General features: G+C 47.9%; 1 long non-coding RNA gene across 2 annotated transcripts in view; it reads right to left on the reverse strand.

The window, feature by feature from the left end:
• The window catches only part of LOC129468615 (uncharacterized), a 53,915-nt gene that overhangs the window by 30,727 nt on the left and 6,837 nt on the right, over positions 1-16,351 (reverse strand). Inside the window, exons 3-4 of one of the 2 annotated variants that reach the window (XR_010117163.1) lie at positions 9,021-9,110; positions 214-332 (exon numbers count right to left, since the gene is read on the reverse strand). This is a non-coding gene — a long non-coding RNA (uncharacterized lncRNA). Of the gene's footprint in view, positions 1-213; positions 333-808; positions 1,820-9,020; positions 9,111-16,351 lie in introns of those variants that run through there. The other variant, XR_010117164.1, reaches the window with a different exon arrangement.

Raw genomic sequence — 16,351 nt, forward strand, 5'->3', positions numbered from 1 at the left:
GCTGGGGGAATGGGGAATGGAGAGCTGGAAATTGGGATCTTAAATGTGGGTTAATGGCCAGGTGTGGTCACTCACGCCTTTAATCCCAGCACTTTGGGAGGCCAAGGCCAGTGGATTGCTTGAACCTGGAGTTTGAGACCAGTCTGGACAACATGGCAAAACTCTGTCTCTACAAAAAATACAAAAAAATTACCTGGGCATGGTGGCACTCACCTGTAGTCCAAGCTACTCAGGAGGGTGAGGTGGGAGGATCGCTTGAGCACACGAGGTTGAGGCGGCAGTGAGCCGTGAGTGTGCCACTGCACTCCAGCCTGGGTGACAGAGGAGTGAGACTGTCTCCAAAAAAAAAAAAAAAAAAACCAGAAAAAAGTGGGTTAATAAAATCAACCTGAAACCATCTACTTTCATCACTGAAACAAAATTCTACCTTGTGCAAATTTAAATTCATTTAGTTCATAACAATTTTCAGTAGGCACAAAGACTAGAGAGTTTTGTTATAAAACATTAAATCAGGCCCGGTGCACTGGCTCACACCTGTAATCCCAGCACTTAGGTAGGCCGAGGTGGGTGGATCACCTGAGGTCAGGAGTTCAAGAACAGCCTGGCCAACGTGGCAAAACCTCGTCTCTACCAAAAATACAAAAATTAGCCAGGTGTGTAGTGCATGCCTATAATCCCAGCTATTTGGGAGGCTGAGGTACAAGAATCTTTTGAACCCAGGAGGTGGAGGTTGCATTGAGCTGAGATCGAGCCACTGCACTCCAGCCTTAGTGACAGAGCAAGACTCCATCTCAAAAAAAAAAAAAAAAAAAAATTAAATCTACCAAGGACTTTAATGAAATGGGTATAGAATCCAACTGGGGAAGAGGAAAATCATCTTGTTTCCCCAAAAGGGAATAAGAAACTCAAAACCTCCCTTGGAGAAAATACTGAGATATATTTTCTGTTGACCAATAGGGAAGGAGCGTTTGGTAATGATAACAACAAAGGAATCCATGGGAGTGGGGGATGAATTCTGTTCCTAGCAGCACTCTGACATCACTGGATACCCTGAACAAGGCCCATAATTTCTGATGGCTCTTCCTTTCTAAAGACGAGGGTACGGGGCCGGGCGCGGTGGCTCAAGCCTGTAATCCCAGCACTTTGGGAGGCCGAGGCGGGCGGATCACGAGGTCAGGAGATTGAGACCATCCTGGCTAACACGGTGAAACCCTGTCTCTACTAAAAATACAAAAAATTAGCCGGGCGTGTTGGCAGGCGCCTGTAGTCCCAGCTACTCGGGAGGCTGAGGCAAGAGAATGGCGTGAACCCGGGAGGCGGAGCTTGCAGTGAGCCAAGATCGCACCACTGCACTCCAGCATGGGCGACAGAGAAAGATTCCGTCTCAAAAAACAAAAACAAAAACAATAAAGACGAGGGTACGGTACATATGGAAACAGTGCTTATAAATGCTTGTTCTGGCACCATGAAAGAGGTTTAAAAGACAGGTTCTTTCCCATGTGTCTCCTCATCAGTATGACATCTCAGGGATTGTAATTTACAACAAAGCATATCATAGATCATAAGGCCAGTGCCACTCTTGACCTCTGGAAAGCTCCAGTTCAAGGAAGAGGTTTTCTTAGCAGGCTTTCTGCATCAGAATTTCAGTCCACAACTGGCAGGAAGTATCAGCAATGAGCTGAAGCAGATGGGTGTAGCCCGAGTTTCTGTGAGGATGAACTAAAAACAGCAGCCAGTATTCTTTGACATCAAGGGAGTGGGCCTCAGTAGTGAATGAGTCTGGGTCCAGAAGAAATAGTGCAAACAAGGCTTTCTAAAACTAAAAAACAACTCAGAAAATAAGAGCCTGGAAAATCTAACCACAGCACAGTAAGGCAATAAAACAAACACTTCTTAATTACCTTAAATGACAAGTGTGCTAATTATGCAAATAATCCACACAGAAGTACTTGCATCAAAAAAAGGAGAATATGAAATAATGATCATGATATTCTAAAATGTACTAAAAGTCAGAAGCACATTTGGATTACTAAAAGTAGAGCATTCAAAAAGCTAAATAATCAAAACAATATACGATACTGGTAGAGAATAGACATATATATGTACAGAACAGAATTGAGAGTCCAGAAATAAACTTACACATCTGTGGTCAACTGACTTTCCACAAGAGTATTAAGACTATTTGGCCGGGCGCAGTGGCTCTTGCCTGTAATCCCAGCACTTTGGGAGGCCGAGGCGGGCGGATCATGAGGTCAGGAGATTGAGACCATCCTGGCTAAAATGGTGAAACCCCATCTCTACTAAAAACACAAAAAATTAGCCGGGTGTGGTGGTGGGCACCTGTAGTCCCAGCTACTGGGGAGGCTGAGCCAGGAGAATAGCGTGAACCCGGGAGGCAGAGTTTGCAGTGAGCAGAGATCGTGCCACTGCACTCCAGCCTGGGCGATAGAGCGAGACTCTGTCTCAAAAAAAAAAAAAAAAAAAAAAAAAAAGAAAAGACTACTCAATGGAGAAAGGCTAATCTATCAACAAATAGTGCTGGATATCCACATGCAAAATAGGATATCAGAAGCATAAAACACTAAAGGAAAAAACAGATACAATTGAGTTGATCAAAATTTAAAACTTTGTGCATCAAAGGACTATCAAGAAAGTGAGAAGACAACCCACAGATTGGGAGAAAATATTTCCAAGTCATATATCTGATAAGGGTCTAGTATCCAGAGTATATAAAAAACTCTTGGCTGGGTGCAGTGGCTTATGCCTGTAATCCCAGCACTTTGGGAGGTGGATTACCTGAGCTCAGGAGTTCCAGACCAGCCTGGGCAGCATGGTGAAATCCCGTCTCTACTAAAAATACAAAAAATAAGCCAGGCACTTATAAGCATGCACCTGTAGTCCCAGCCACTTGGGAGGCTGAGACAGGAGAATCACTTCAGCTTGGGAGGTGGAGATTGCAGTGAGCTGAGTTTATGCCACTGCACTCCAGCCTGGGCAACAGAGTGAAACCTTGTCAAAAAACAACAACAACAACAACAACAAAAAAAAAAGAAAAACAACTCTTACAACTCAACAACAAAAAGACAACCCGATTTTTAAAATGGGGGAAAGGACTTCAATAAACATTTCTTCAAAGAATATAAACAAACAGCCCACAAGCACATTAGTCATTAGGAAAATGCAAATCAAAACCACAATGAGATCCTACTTCACACTCAACAAATATGGTAATAATAAAAAAGGAAAAATAATCAACAACATCCTTGTTGGCAAGGATGTGGAAAAATTAGAATCCTCATACATTGCTGGTGGGATGTAAACTGGTACAGCCACCAGTACCTGACTACAGCCATACCACCCTGAACATGTCCAATCTTGTCTAAACTTTGATGTGGAAAAACTGATATGGAAAATAGTTTGATCAGCCGGGCACGGTGGCTCACGCCTGCAATCCCAGAACTTTGGGGAGCTGACGGGGGTGGATCACCTGAGGTTGGGAGATGAAGACCAGCCTGGCCAACATGGCGAAACCTGTCTCTACTAAAAATATAAAAATTAGCCGGGTGTGGTGGCTCACACCTGTAATCGCAGCTGCTCAGGAGGCTGAGGCAGGAGAGTCATTTGAACCCAGGAGGCGGAGATTGCAGTGAACCAAGATTACATCACTGCACTCCAGCCTGGGTGACAGAACGAGACTCCATCTCAAAAAAAAAAAAAAAAAAAAAAAAAAAAAAGAAAAAGAAAAGAAAGTAGTTTGCTGGTTCCTTGAAAAGTTAAACATAGAATAACCAGCAATGCCACTCCTAGGTATATACTCAAAAGAAATGAAAATAGGTATCAAACAAAAACCTGTACAGGAATATTCACAGTAGCATTATTCATAATAGCCAAAAGGTGGAAACAACTCAAATGTCCACCAACTGATGACTGGATAAACAAAATATGGCACATCCATACACAGGAATATTATTCAGCCATAAAAAGAAATGCTGATACATGCTACAACTTAGATGAACCTTGAAAACATCACGCTTGCCGGGCGCGGTGGCTCAAGCCTGTAATCCCAGCATTTTGGGAGGCCGAGGCGGGCGGATCACGAGGTCAGGAGATCGAGACCATCCTGGGTAACACGGTGAAACCCCGTCTCTACTAAAAATACAAAAAATTAGCCGGGTGTGTTGGCGGGCGCCTGTAGTCCCAGCTACTCGGGAGGCTGAGGCAGGAGAATGGCGTGAACCCGGGAGCCGGAGCTTGCAGTGAGCCGAGATCACGCCACTGCACTCCAGCCTGGGCAACAGAGCGAGACTCCGTCTCAAAAAAAAAACAAAAAAAAAATCACGCTTAGTAGAAGAAGCCAGACACAAAAGGATGCATATAGTATGATTCCATTTACATAAAATGTCTGGAATAGGCATATCCATAGAAATAGAAAGAGATCAGTATTTACTTGGAACACTTGGGACAATAAAAAATAAAATAATAAATAAAAATTTTAAAAACGAGTCCAGGTGCAGTGGCTCACGCCTGTAATCTCAGCACTTTGGGAGGCCAAGGCGGGCGGATCACGAGGTCAGGAGATCGAGACCGTGGTGAAACCCCGTCTCTACTAAAAATACAAAAAATTAGCCTGGCGCGCTGGCGGGCGCCTGTAGTCCCAGCTACTTGGGAGGCTGAGGCAGGAGAATGGCGTGAACCCGGGAGGCAGAACTTGTAGTGAGCCAAGATTGCGCCACTGCACTCCAGCCTGGGCGAGAGAGCGAGACTCCATCTCAAAATAATAATAATAATAATTTAAAAAAGAAGGAGATCAGAAGTTGCCAGAGGGTGAGGAGAAAGGAAAATGAAGAGTGGCTGCCAACAGGTATTAGGTTTCTCCCATCCAAGTACTAACCAGACTCAACCCTGCTTAGCTTCTGAGATCAGATAAGATTGGACATGTATGGCTGTAGACAGGTACCAGGGTTTCTTTTTGGGGTGATGAAATGTTCTGGAATTAGATAGCGGTGATGGTTACACAACCTTGTGAATATACAGACATGAGCCACATAATGATGTTTCAGTCAACAACAGACTGCATATATGACAGTGGTCCTATAGCACAGTGGTCTCCAACCTTTTTGGCACCAGGGACTGGCTTCATGGAAGACAATTTTTCCATGGACTGGGGGGGGAAGGGGGGATGGTTTCAGGATGAAACTGTTCCACCTCAGATCATCAGGCATTAGTTAGATTCTCGGAAGGAGTGCACAACCTAGATCCCTAGCGTGTGCAGTTCACAATAGGGTTCACACTCCTATTAGAATCTAATGCTACCACTGATCTGACAAGAGGCAGAGCTCAGATGGTAATGTTTGTTCACCTGCTGCTCACCTCCTGCTGTGCTACTGGGTTCCTAACAGGCCATGGCCCTGGGGGTTGGAGACCCCTGCTATAAGATTATAATACCATATTTTTACTGTACCTTTTCTATGTTTAGATACACTAATACTTACCATTGTGTTAAAGTTGCCTATAGTATTCAGTACAGTTAGAAGCTGTACAGGTTTGTAGCCTGAGAGCGATAGGTTACACCATATAGCCTAGATATGTAGTAGGCTGTCGCATCTAGGTTTGTATAATTATACTCTATGATGTTTGCATGACGCATTTCTCAGAACCTATCCTTGTTGTTAAGTGACGCACAGGTACTAACAACTGCTGAACTGTATGTTGTTAAATGATGAATTTCATGGTATGTGAATTATATCTCAATAGAAAAGAGCATTTATAAAGTTTTTGTTGCTAAATGTATTTACTTTCGGTAAATTTTCTTTTAAAAGATGTCTATGTCTTACTGTATTCGTGGTGCTGGGACATAACTGACATCTGAAGCCTTGAATGCCTCTCTTTGCAAACTCATTTGTTACTACTCAGTTACCATCTCACCTCCAATACCCAACTGCGTACCAAACCTCTAGCCATTACTAGAACACATACTCCGAGCTCTGCTATACTTTAGCGCCTCTACACATGCTGTTCCTTCTGCTCAGAAACTTTTGTGCCTTCTGTCCATCCCATCTAAGCCTGTTTTTCAATGCCCAACACAAATGTCACTGGTACCCTGAAACTTCAACTCCTCCTTGCCCCATCTCAGAAAATGTAACTTTCTGTATTCTTCTCTCTGTATATTCCTCTACAGTGGTATTTCTTATACTATACCATAATGACCTGGTCCCATGTTTGTCCTCTTCTTCCCTCTTCATCCCAGACTGGGACCACAAGGAGGTACAACTTTTTTTTGTTTTTTTTTTTTTTTGAGATAGAGCCTCGCTCTGTCACCAGGCTGGGGTGCAATGGCGTGATCTCGGCTCACTGCAACCTCTGCGTCCCGGGTTCAAGTGATTCTTCTACCTCAGCCTCCCCAGTAGCTGGGATTACAGGTGCACACTACCATGCCCAGCTAATTTTTGTATTTTTAGTAGAGACGGGATTTCACCATGTTGACTGGGATGGTCTCGATCTCTTGACCTCGTGATCCGCCCACCTCAGCCTCCCAAAGTGTTGGGATTACAGGCATGAGCCACTGCGCCTGGCCGGAGGTACAACTTTCTTAGTCAATCTTCAGCACCAGTGTAGTGCTTAGAATAGGGTAGTGAGAGAAGAAGCTAACATTTACTGAATGCCTAAGAAGTTCAGAGCACATAACAATCTTCACAACCATCCTGTGAAGTACGTGTTACCTTATCCATTTTACAGATAAAGAAACTTGAGTTTCAAGAAAGGTATAGTAACTTTCCTAAGGTCATTCAGCTTGTTAAATGATGGAATGGAGGAGTTGAGACCAGATTGGACTTCTGCCTCTTTTTTTTTTTTTTTTTTGAGACAGGCTGGAGTGCAGTGGCGTGATCTCGGCTCACTGCAAGTTCCGCCTCCCAGGTTCACGCCATTCTCCTGCCTCAGCCTCCCGAGTAGCTGGGACTACAGGCGCCTGCCACCACGCCCGGCTAATTTTTTCTATTTTTAGTAGAGACGGGGTTTCACTGTGTTAGCCAGGATGGTCTCAATCTCCTGACCTCATGATCTGCCCGCCTCGGCCTCCCAAAGTGCTGGGATTACAGGCGTGAGCCACCGCGCCCAGCTGGACTTCTGCCTCTTAAATCCAGGGTTCTCCCTGTCAGTACAGTGAGGTGGTGACTAGCATAAGCTATGAGATATGACTGCCTGGGTACATATCCCTTTCACTTATCTTTGTGGCTTTACGCAAATTACTTAACCTCTTTATGATTCTTCATTTGTAAAAGGAAGATAATAACAGTGCCTATATATAGGGTTTTTATGAAGAATAAATGAGATAGTATATATAAAGCACTTAGAACAGTATCTGGCACATACTAGGTGCTCAATAAATGTTAGTTATGACATTTATTACTGTCCCACATTGAGCTGGTGTTTGTTGAACACTGGATGACTGGATAAAAGGTACATCTTTCATGCAGAGATTGCTGGATTATCCATTTTACTGATTCAGGATCAGAGTCTCTTAAGAATCCAGAGAGGGGACGTTGAAGCCCTAAGAAGTAAAAACACTAAAATGATAACATTTTGACCTTTTGAAGACTCTTTGAGGTGGCAATGGCCACAAAATTGAGCGGAAACCAAATATTTTCAGCCCCATTTCCAGATAAATTGGATTTGCTAAACCACCCAGAATAACAAGAGCAAGAATTAGATGTTCAGCTAAGCTCTAGCTTCTGATCCTAGATGGTGGCAATAACAACAATAGTATTAATGATAATAGCAGAAACTGTTAATATGTGTGAGGCATTCTTCTGAATGCTTTACATACATTAATTTAATGTTTATCAGAGCAGATTCTCCTACTGTATCCAAGAGATCAGAAATTCAGAGCAAAAAGCAGATTGCTGCCTGATAGCAGAGCCACTCTAGGAATGGGGAGATTTTCTCATAAATCTAATGACTGGTGAAAAGTGACAAGAGGTTAGTCTACTCAGTGTTGGAAAGGACAAGATCCTAGAAAGTGGAAATGCTCCACTATTGCTTTAGGGGCAACAGCCCGGCTACAACTGGGCAGACTTTCTATTTCTAACATCAAGATAATAGGGAAGCTCCTGCCAATGCTGCATAGAACTAAGAACACTCAGCAGTGATGGCTGACTTCCAACTGAGCCATTAAGGTAAATGTAGAAGAAAGCTCCAGGTAGAAATATCTTTGGGAACTCAAAGAACACACTGAGTGTTTGAAGCTGGTACTTAATCTATTATTGAACTCAGAGTTTGCCATTCTGGGGCCAATTTGAGTCCACTTATGACACCTCCCACAACACTGCTCATTTCTGTTAACTGGGCTTCACAGAGGGTGAGAAGGGCAGCAATCAGATCATATAATTGGGCCTCATTGTAATAAAATGTTGATTTCTGTTGTCCTTGGACTTCCTTCCAGCCACAATCACTCTATGATCTTGTCTGAGATTCTTTTTCCTTTCTCTCTCCATTTCACTGACTGTAATGGAATAATAGCAGAAACTCTCAATCTGTATGAGGCATATATATGAAGAATGTATAACATTCACTGTGTTTCCTAATAGATGAATTATCTAAAGGACACCTCTTAAGAAGAGATGAGATGGAGCCAACTGTGAGAAAAAAACATGGGTGAAGAAAGTTTCAAGGAGAAGACTCCACAGAGCAGAATAGGAAAGATGGCCAAGAGAAAAGAGAGATAATAAAAGGAAAAGCAGTCCCTGACACAGAAGGTACTCAACAGCTATTTGCTGACTGAAAGAATAACCACTAATAAGAGAACAAAATACCTGGATTATAAAGAAGGAACAAAGATATTTTCCCATCTACTTTGTTGTTACCCCACCCAGGATATATTTAGGTTGGTGCAAAAGTAATTGCGGTTTTTGAATCGTTAATAGATTAACATCTAATTTATGTATTGTTTACATACATACAAATACAAACTACAACCATATATGATACATTTAAAGTAATATGCTAGGCACAGTGGTGCATACCTATAGTCCCAGCTATTCAGGAGGCTGAGGTGGGAAGACTGCTTGAGCACAGGAGTTCAAGTCAGCTTGGACAACACAGCAAGACCGTCTCTAAACAAAGAAAACAAAAGTGAAGTAATTAATGCCAAACATTGCAATCAGGGTTTGGTGCACTTGAAATACACAAATGAGTGTTTTTACATGCTGAAGACACAGCAACCAACAACTGGGGCTAAAGTGCTGCATTCCTAAAGTTAACCCACATAGCCTATCATGCCATTACAAAGTTCATTGCTCCAGCTCCAAACCTGGGACTTTCCTTTCCTATTTCCTCTCCGTAACAGCTTAGAGCTACTGGACTCCATCCTTGAACTCCTCTGTTTACTGCAAATATTCTTTATAAGCTATGAAATCTGGATTTGAGGTCTGGTTTCTTACTTCAACTTTGCAACTAATTTCTCACCCCGAGTTCACACAATCTCAAAATGTTCATGAATTTTATGGCTAGACCTAAAGCTTCTTTGTGCCTTCCTGCCAGCCTGCCTTTGTTTTAGTACCTTCTAGCCTATCCTCACTCACTTGAGTTTTTACTCTAATTTTCTGTCCAGTCATCCCACCACTAGTCCCCTATCAAATTGCTTGCTGGACATTTCTGTATACATAACTTGCTTGTCCTTACGTCAAATTCAAAACCACCAAGAGCAAATCCAATGTGTGTTCCCAAATCAGCTCCCCTTCCTCACCTCCCTGGTATGGTTACTGACCAATTAGAATGAATGTCCAACCACTCAGAATGCCACAGGCAATAGGCCAAATCAGTGTACTGGGTCCAATGTCAGCCCTGTCCATAATCCTTCTACCCAGCTAAACTTGGAGGCATTGTCTGTTCTCATAGTCTCCCTTCTTCATTTCGTATTCCTTCCATAATCCATACATTTTTAGCCCTCCTTCCTTACCATCAAAATTCCTCCTGACAAGGTGGCCAATGGCCTTCTTGTTGCTAAAACCAATTAATTCTTTTTAGCTTTTATTTCACTTAATCATCCTTGGTAACATTTAACAATGCTGACCGTTCCCTCCTCCCTGAAACACTCTCCTTAGCTTCTCGGACATTATACTCTTCTGGTTGCAATCCAGTCACCTCTGGTGGTGTCTTCTCAGCCTTCCCCAAACCTGCTTTTCCTCAGGTTTCTTATCTCAATGAATGTCGCCACCATCCCCTAAGCTCCTAAACCAGAAACCAAATTCCTTATTCTTCTTATTTGCTCCTAACCTTCCTTCAGTCATGGAATCCTGCTTATTCTTAGTTTGCTTCTTCACTGACTACATTTTTCTTTGTTTTTTTTTTTTTTTGAGACGGAGTCTCGTTCTGCGCCCAGGCTGAAGTGCAGTGGCGTGATCTCAGCTCACGGCAACCTCCGCCTCCCTGGTTCAAGTGATTCATCTGTCTCAGCCTCCCGAGTAGCTGGGACTACAGGCGTGTGCCAACCAGGCCCGGCTAATTTTTGTATTTTTAGTAGAGACAGGGTTTCACCATATTGGCCAGGCTGGTCTCAAACTCCTGACTTCCTGATCCGCCCGCCTCGGCCTCCCAAAGTGCTGGGATTACAGACATGAGCCACCACACCCGGCCTTCACTGCCTACATTTTTTTTTTTTTTTTTTTTTTTTTTTTTTTGTTTTTGTTTTTTTTGAAATTAAACAAAATAATTTTATTATTTTATTTTATTTTATTTTTTTTTTATTTATTTTTTTTAATTAATTTTTGCATACAAAAACAATAAACATTTTCTAAAAATACATACAAACAAAAAGATGCGTATCAAACATATTAGGAAGGTTGCACATGGGAAGTCGGGGAATAGAAATGGGGGTGGGAGTTAAAATAAATGAGAGAGGGACTTTATATGGATCAGTGATAATAACTCAATCCTCTATTTGACAAAGAAGAGGGAGAAGGAAGAGGAAGAAAAAGAAAGTGGGATAAAGGATCAGAAAGGGAGGAAAATAGAAAAAATTAGAGTATGACTCCAGGGTAGACCTGTTTTGTTGTCATTGAGTTGGTTGGTTGGTTTGTCTGTTGTATTCTTCATGTTTCGCCAAGTTGGCCAGACTGGTCCCGAGCTCCTAGTCCGAAGTGATCAACCCGCCTCGCCCCCTAGAGTGCCGGGACCACAGGCGTGAGCCACCACGTCCAGCCCCCACATTGCTTCTGGCCTCCATGGTAGACCTCCCAGACGGAGCGGCCAGGCAGAGGAGCTCCTCACTTCTACCCAGACACGGGGCGGCCGGGCAGAGGCGCTCCTCACTTCCCAGACGATGGGTGTCCAGGCAGAGGCACTCCTCACTTCCCAGATGGGGCAGCCGGGCAGAGGCGCTCCTCACTTTCCAGATGATGGGTGGCCGGGCAGAGGCGCTCCTCACCTCCCAGACGATGGGTGGCCTGGCAGAGGCGCTCCTCACCTCCCAGACGATGGGTGGCCGGGCAGAGGCGCTCCTCACCTCCCAGACGACGGGTGGCCGGGCAGAGGCGCTCCTCACCTCCCAGACGGGGCGGCCGGGCAGAGGCGCTCCTCACTTCTTCCCGGACGGGGCGGCCGGGCAGAGGCGCTCCTCACTTCTTCCCGGACGGGGCAGCCGGGCAGAGGCGCTCCTCACTTCCCAGACGATGGGTGGCTGTGCAGAGGCACTCCTCACTTCTTCCCGGATGGGGCGCCCGGGCAGAGGCGCTCCTCATTTCTTCCCGGACGGGGCGGCCGGGCAGAGGCGCTCCTCACTTCCCAGACGGGGCGGCCGGGCAGAGGCGCTCCTCACTTCTTCCCGGTCGGGGCGGCCGGGCAGAGGCGCTCCTCACTTCTTCCCGGACGGGGCGGCCGGGCAGAGGCGCTCCTCACTTCTTCCCGGACGGGGCGGCCGGGCAGAGGCGCTCCTCACTTCTTCCCGGACGGGGCGGCCGGGCAGAGGCGCTCCTCACTTCTTCCCGGACGGGGCGGCCGGGCAGAGGCGCTCCTCACTTCTTCCCGGACGGGGCGGCCGGGCAGAGGCGCTCCTCACTTCTTCCCGGACGGGGCGGCCGGGCAGAGGCGCTCCTCACTTCTTCCCGGACGGGGCGGCCGGGCAGAGGCGCTGCTCACTTCCCAGACGGGGCGGCCGGGTAGGGGTACTCCTCACTTCCCAGACGGGGCGGCCGGGCAGAGGCGCTCCTCACTTCCCAGACGGTGGGTGGCCGGGCAGAGGCGCTCCTCACTTCCCAGACGATGGGTGACCGGGCAGAGGCGCTCCTCACTTCTTCCCGGATGGGGCGGCCGGGCAGAGGCGCTCCTCACTTCTTCCCGGATGGGGCGGCCGGGCAGAGGCGCTCCTCACTTCTTCCCAGATGGGGCGCCCGGGCAGAGGCGCTCCTCATTTCTTCCCGGACGGGGCGGCCGGGCAGAGGCGCTCCTCACTTCCCAGACAGGGTGGCCGGGCAGAGGCGCTCCTCACTTCTTCCCGGACGGGGGCGGCCGGGCAGAGGCGCTCCTCACTTCTTCCCGGGCGGGGCGGCCGGGCAGAGGCGCTCCTCACTTCTTCCCGGGCGGGGCGGCCGGGCAGAGGCGCTCCTCACTTCTTCCCGGACAGGGCGGCCGGGCGGAGGCGCTCCTCACTTCCCTGACGATGGGTGGCCGGGCAGAGGCGCTCCTCACTTCCCAGACGGTGGGTGGCCGGGCAGAGGCGCTCCTCACTTCCCAGACGGTGGGTGGCCGGGCAGAGGGGCTCCTCACTTCCCAGACGGTGGGTGGCCGGGCAGAGGCGCTCCTCACTTCCCAGACGGTGGGTGGCCGGGCAGAGGCGCTCCTCACTTCCCAGACGGTGGGTGGCCAGGCAGAGGCGCTCCTCACTTCCCAGACGGGGCGGCCGGGCAGAGGCACTGCTCACTTCCCAGACGGGGCGGCCGGGCAGAGGCGCTCCTCACTTCCCAGAAGGGGCGGCCGGGCAGAGGCGCTCCTCACTTCCCAGACGGGGCGGCCGGGCAGAGGCGCTCCTCACTTCCCAGACGGTGGGTGGCCGGGCAGAGGCGCTCCTCACTTCCCAGACGATGGGTGGCCGGGCAGAGGCGCTCCTCACTTCTTCCCTGACGGGGCGGCCGGGCAGAGGCGCTCCTCACTTCTTCCCGGACGGGGGCGGCCGGGCAGAGGCGCTCCTCACTTCTTCCCGGACGGGGCGGCCGGGCAGAGGCGCTCCTCACTTCTTCCCGGACGGGGCGGCCGGGCAGAGGCGCTCCTCACTTCTTCCCGGGCGGGGCGGCCGGGCAGAGGCGCTCCTCACTTCTTCCCGGGCGGGGCGGCCGGGCAGAGGCGCTCCTCACTTCTTCCCGGGCGGGGCGGCCGGGCAGAGGCGCTCCTCACTTCTTCCCGGACGGGGCGGCCGGGCAGAGGCGCTCCTCACTTCCCAGACGATGGGTGGCCGGGCAGAGGCGTTCCTCACTTCCCAGACGGTGGGTGGCCGGGCAGAGGCGCTCCTCACTTCCCAGACGGTGGGTGGCCGGGCAGAGGCGCTCCTCACTTCCCAGACGGTGGGTGGCCGGGCAGAGGCGCTCCTCACTTCCCAGACGGTGGGTGGCCGGGCAGAGGCGCTCCTCACTTCCCAGACGGTGGGTGGCCGGGCAGAGGCGCTCCTCACTTCCCAGACGGTGGGTGGCCGGGCAGAGGCGCTCCTCACTTCCCTGACGGTGGGTGGCCGGGCAGAGGCGCTCCTCACTTCCCAGACGGTGGGTGGCCGGGCAGAGGCGCTCCTCACCTCCCAGACGGGGCTGCCGGGCAGAGGTGCTCCTCACCTTCCAGATGGGGCGGCGGCCGGGCAGGGGCTGCAATCCCAGCACCCTGGCAGGCAAAGGCAGGCGGCCGGGGGGTAGACGCTGCCGCGAGGCCAGACCACGCTACCGCCCTTCAGCCCGGGCAACACCGAGCACTGGGTGAGCGAGACTCCGTCTGCAGTTCCAGTACCTCGGGAGGCTGAGGCGGGCAGAGCACTCGGCGCCAGGAGCTGGCGACCAGCGTGGCCAAGATGGCGAACGCGTGCCTGCATCCAATAGCGAAAAGGCAGGCAGCGGTGGCGGGCGCCGGCAGTCCCAGGCAGTCCGCGGCGCGGGCAGCAGCAAGCCGAGTAGACTGTAGCCTGGGCCAGAGAGGGAAAGAAGAAAGAAAAGAAAGAAAGAAAAGAAAGAAAGAAAGAAAGAAAGAAAGAAAGAAAGAAAGAAAGAAAGAAAGAAAGAAAGGAAGGAAGGAAGGAAGGAAGGAAGGAAGGAAGGAAGGAAGGAAGGCCACTGCCTACATTTTTAAAGCACTTAACTATGTGCTAGGCAGGTTGTGTTCTAAGTGATTTAATCCTCACAATAAGTCTATAAGGTAAATTTATCATCTCCAATTTTCAGATTAGGTAACAGAGGCAAAGAGTGGTTAAATAACTTGCATAAGGTCACATAACTACTAAATGGCAGAGCAGGATTCAAACCCAGGTGGCTTGACTCAATTCTGGGTCCAGGTCACTATTCTATCTCACTGAAATCTCTCCAATAGCCTCCTTGGTTTCCAGCCTTCCATCATGGCTTCCCTGCAGCCACAGTGATCTTTGTTAAAACAGAAGTCTGACTCTTGCTACTCTTTTGCATGAAAATCTTTACTGGCTCTTTATTGCCTTCAGAATAAAGTCAACACTCAATATGACATTCAGGTACCTCCATAACCTAGCCAGAAAGTGTATACTTCTTTGGCTTCATGGTTTTGGTTTTTGGCCCCATTTTAACCACGACCCTAAAAGCTCCACTAGCACGACAGCCTAAACTTCCAGGTTTCTGCATTGTTTGATGTGCCAAAAACACTCTTTCCCACCTTCATATTTGACTTCTTCTGATAAACCTTTTCTGATTTCTTAAGACTAGGGTATATGCCTCTCCTGTGAGCTCCCACAGCTCCCAGTTCTAATTCTCACTGTAGCATTTATTTCACTGTGTTATATGATTCTACTACCCATCTACTAATATTAATATCTGCTTTATCACAAGATTGTGAGCTTCCTGAGAATGGGAACTGTGTAGGATTCACTGTTGTATCCTCAGTACTCACTGCTGCCTACCTGGTGCACGGTAGGCAATATTCATTTAATGAATATAACTTTATTGTCTATATCACACTCTTTAACACTTACTTATATAATGCCCTATATTGATTTTATTTTCATATGTTTTAGCCTGATCTTTATAACAAGAATGTCAGTTTCTTGAAAGATAGCAAATATACCCAGTACTTATTTTATATATTTATTTACTGTTAGGCTGGGCGCAGTGGCTCATGCCTATAATCCCCACATTTTGGGAGGCTGAGGCAGGAGGATCCCTTGAGTCCAGGAGTTTGAGGTCAGCCTGGGTATAGTGAGGCCTCATCTCTATAAAAAATAAGCAAAATTAGCTGGGCATGGTGGCATGCACCTGTGGTCCTGGCTATTCAGAAGAGCTGAGGTGGGACGATTGCTTGAGCTCCAGAGCCTGAGGCTACAGTAAGCCATGATCATGCCACTCCAGCCCTTGGTGACAGAGTGAGATCCTGTCTCATAAAAGAAAAAAAAATTATCTTTAGAGATAGGGTCTCACTCTGTCACCCAGGATGGAGTGCAGTGTCATGATCATAGCTCACTGCGGCCTCGAACTCTTGGGCTCAAGAGATCCTCCCACCTCAGCCTCCCAAGTAGCTGGGACTACAGGTCTGTGCTGCCATGCCCAGCTAATTCTTTTATTTGCAGAGATGGGGGTCTCACTATGTTGCCCAGGCTGGCCTTCAACTTCTGACCTCAAGCAATACTCCTGTCTCAGCTTTCCAAAATGTTGGAATTATAGGCAAGACCCACCATGCCTGGCCTATACCTAGTACTTACAAGTTAGGAGGTACTCACAAAAATTCCTGATAACAGTTAACATTTATTCAGGGATCAACGAATGTCAACAATGCAATGATTTTGGTAATTTTTCTCTCTCTCTCTCTCCTTCCCTCCATATGAGGAAACTGAGCCATAGTTTAGTAGCTTGCCTAAGATGACATAGCTAGGAAGCAACAGAGCTGGGATTTGAATCCTCATGTTGGTGCCTGTATTCTTAACCACTATGATAACAGGCTAAGAAAACTTAAAATTATAGATGCTAAGTAACTTACCTAAGATCTTTTTAAACATTTAAAAAGTTTTTTTTTCCTTTGTTAGCAGGTAAGGAACTAAGATCATAGTGCAGTGCTAAGACTAGAACCCAAGGATTTCCAAAGGCTACGCTCAACTGGGCGTGGTGGCTCATGCCTCTAATACCAGCACTTTGGGAGGCCGAGGCAGGTG

The sequence above is a fragment of the Symphalangus syndactylus genome, chromosome 18, assembly GCF_028878055.3.
Source record: "Symphalangus syndactylus isolate Jambi chromosome 18, NHGRI_mSymSyn1-v2.1_pri, whole genome shotgun sequence".
NCBI lineage: Eukaryota > Metazoa > Chordata > Mammalia > Primates > Hylobatidae > Symphalangus > Symphalangus syndactylus.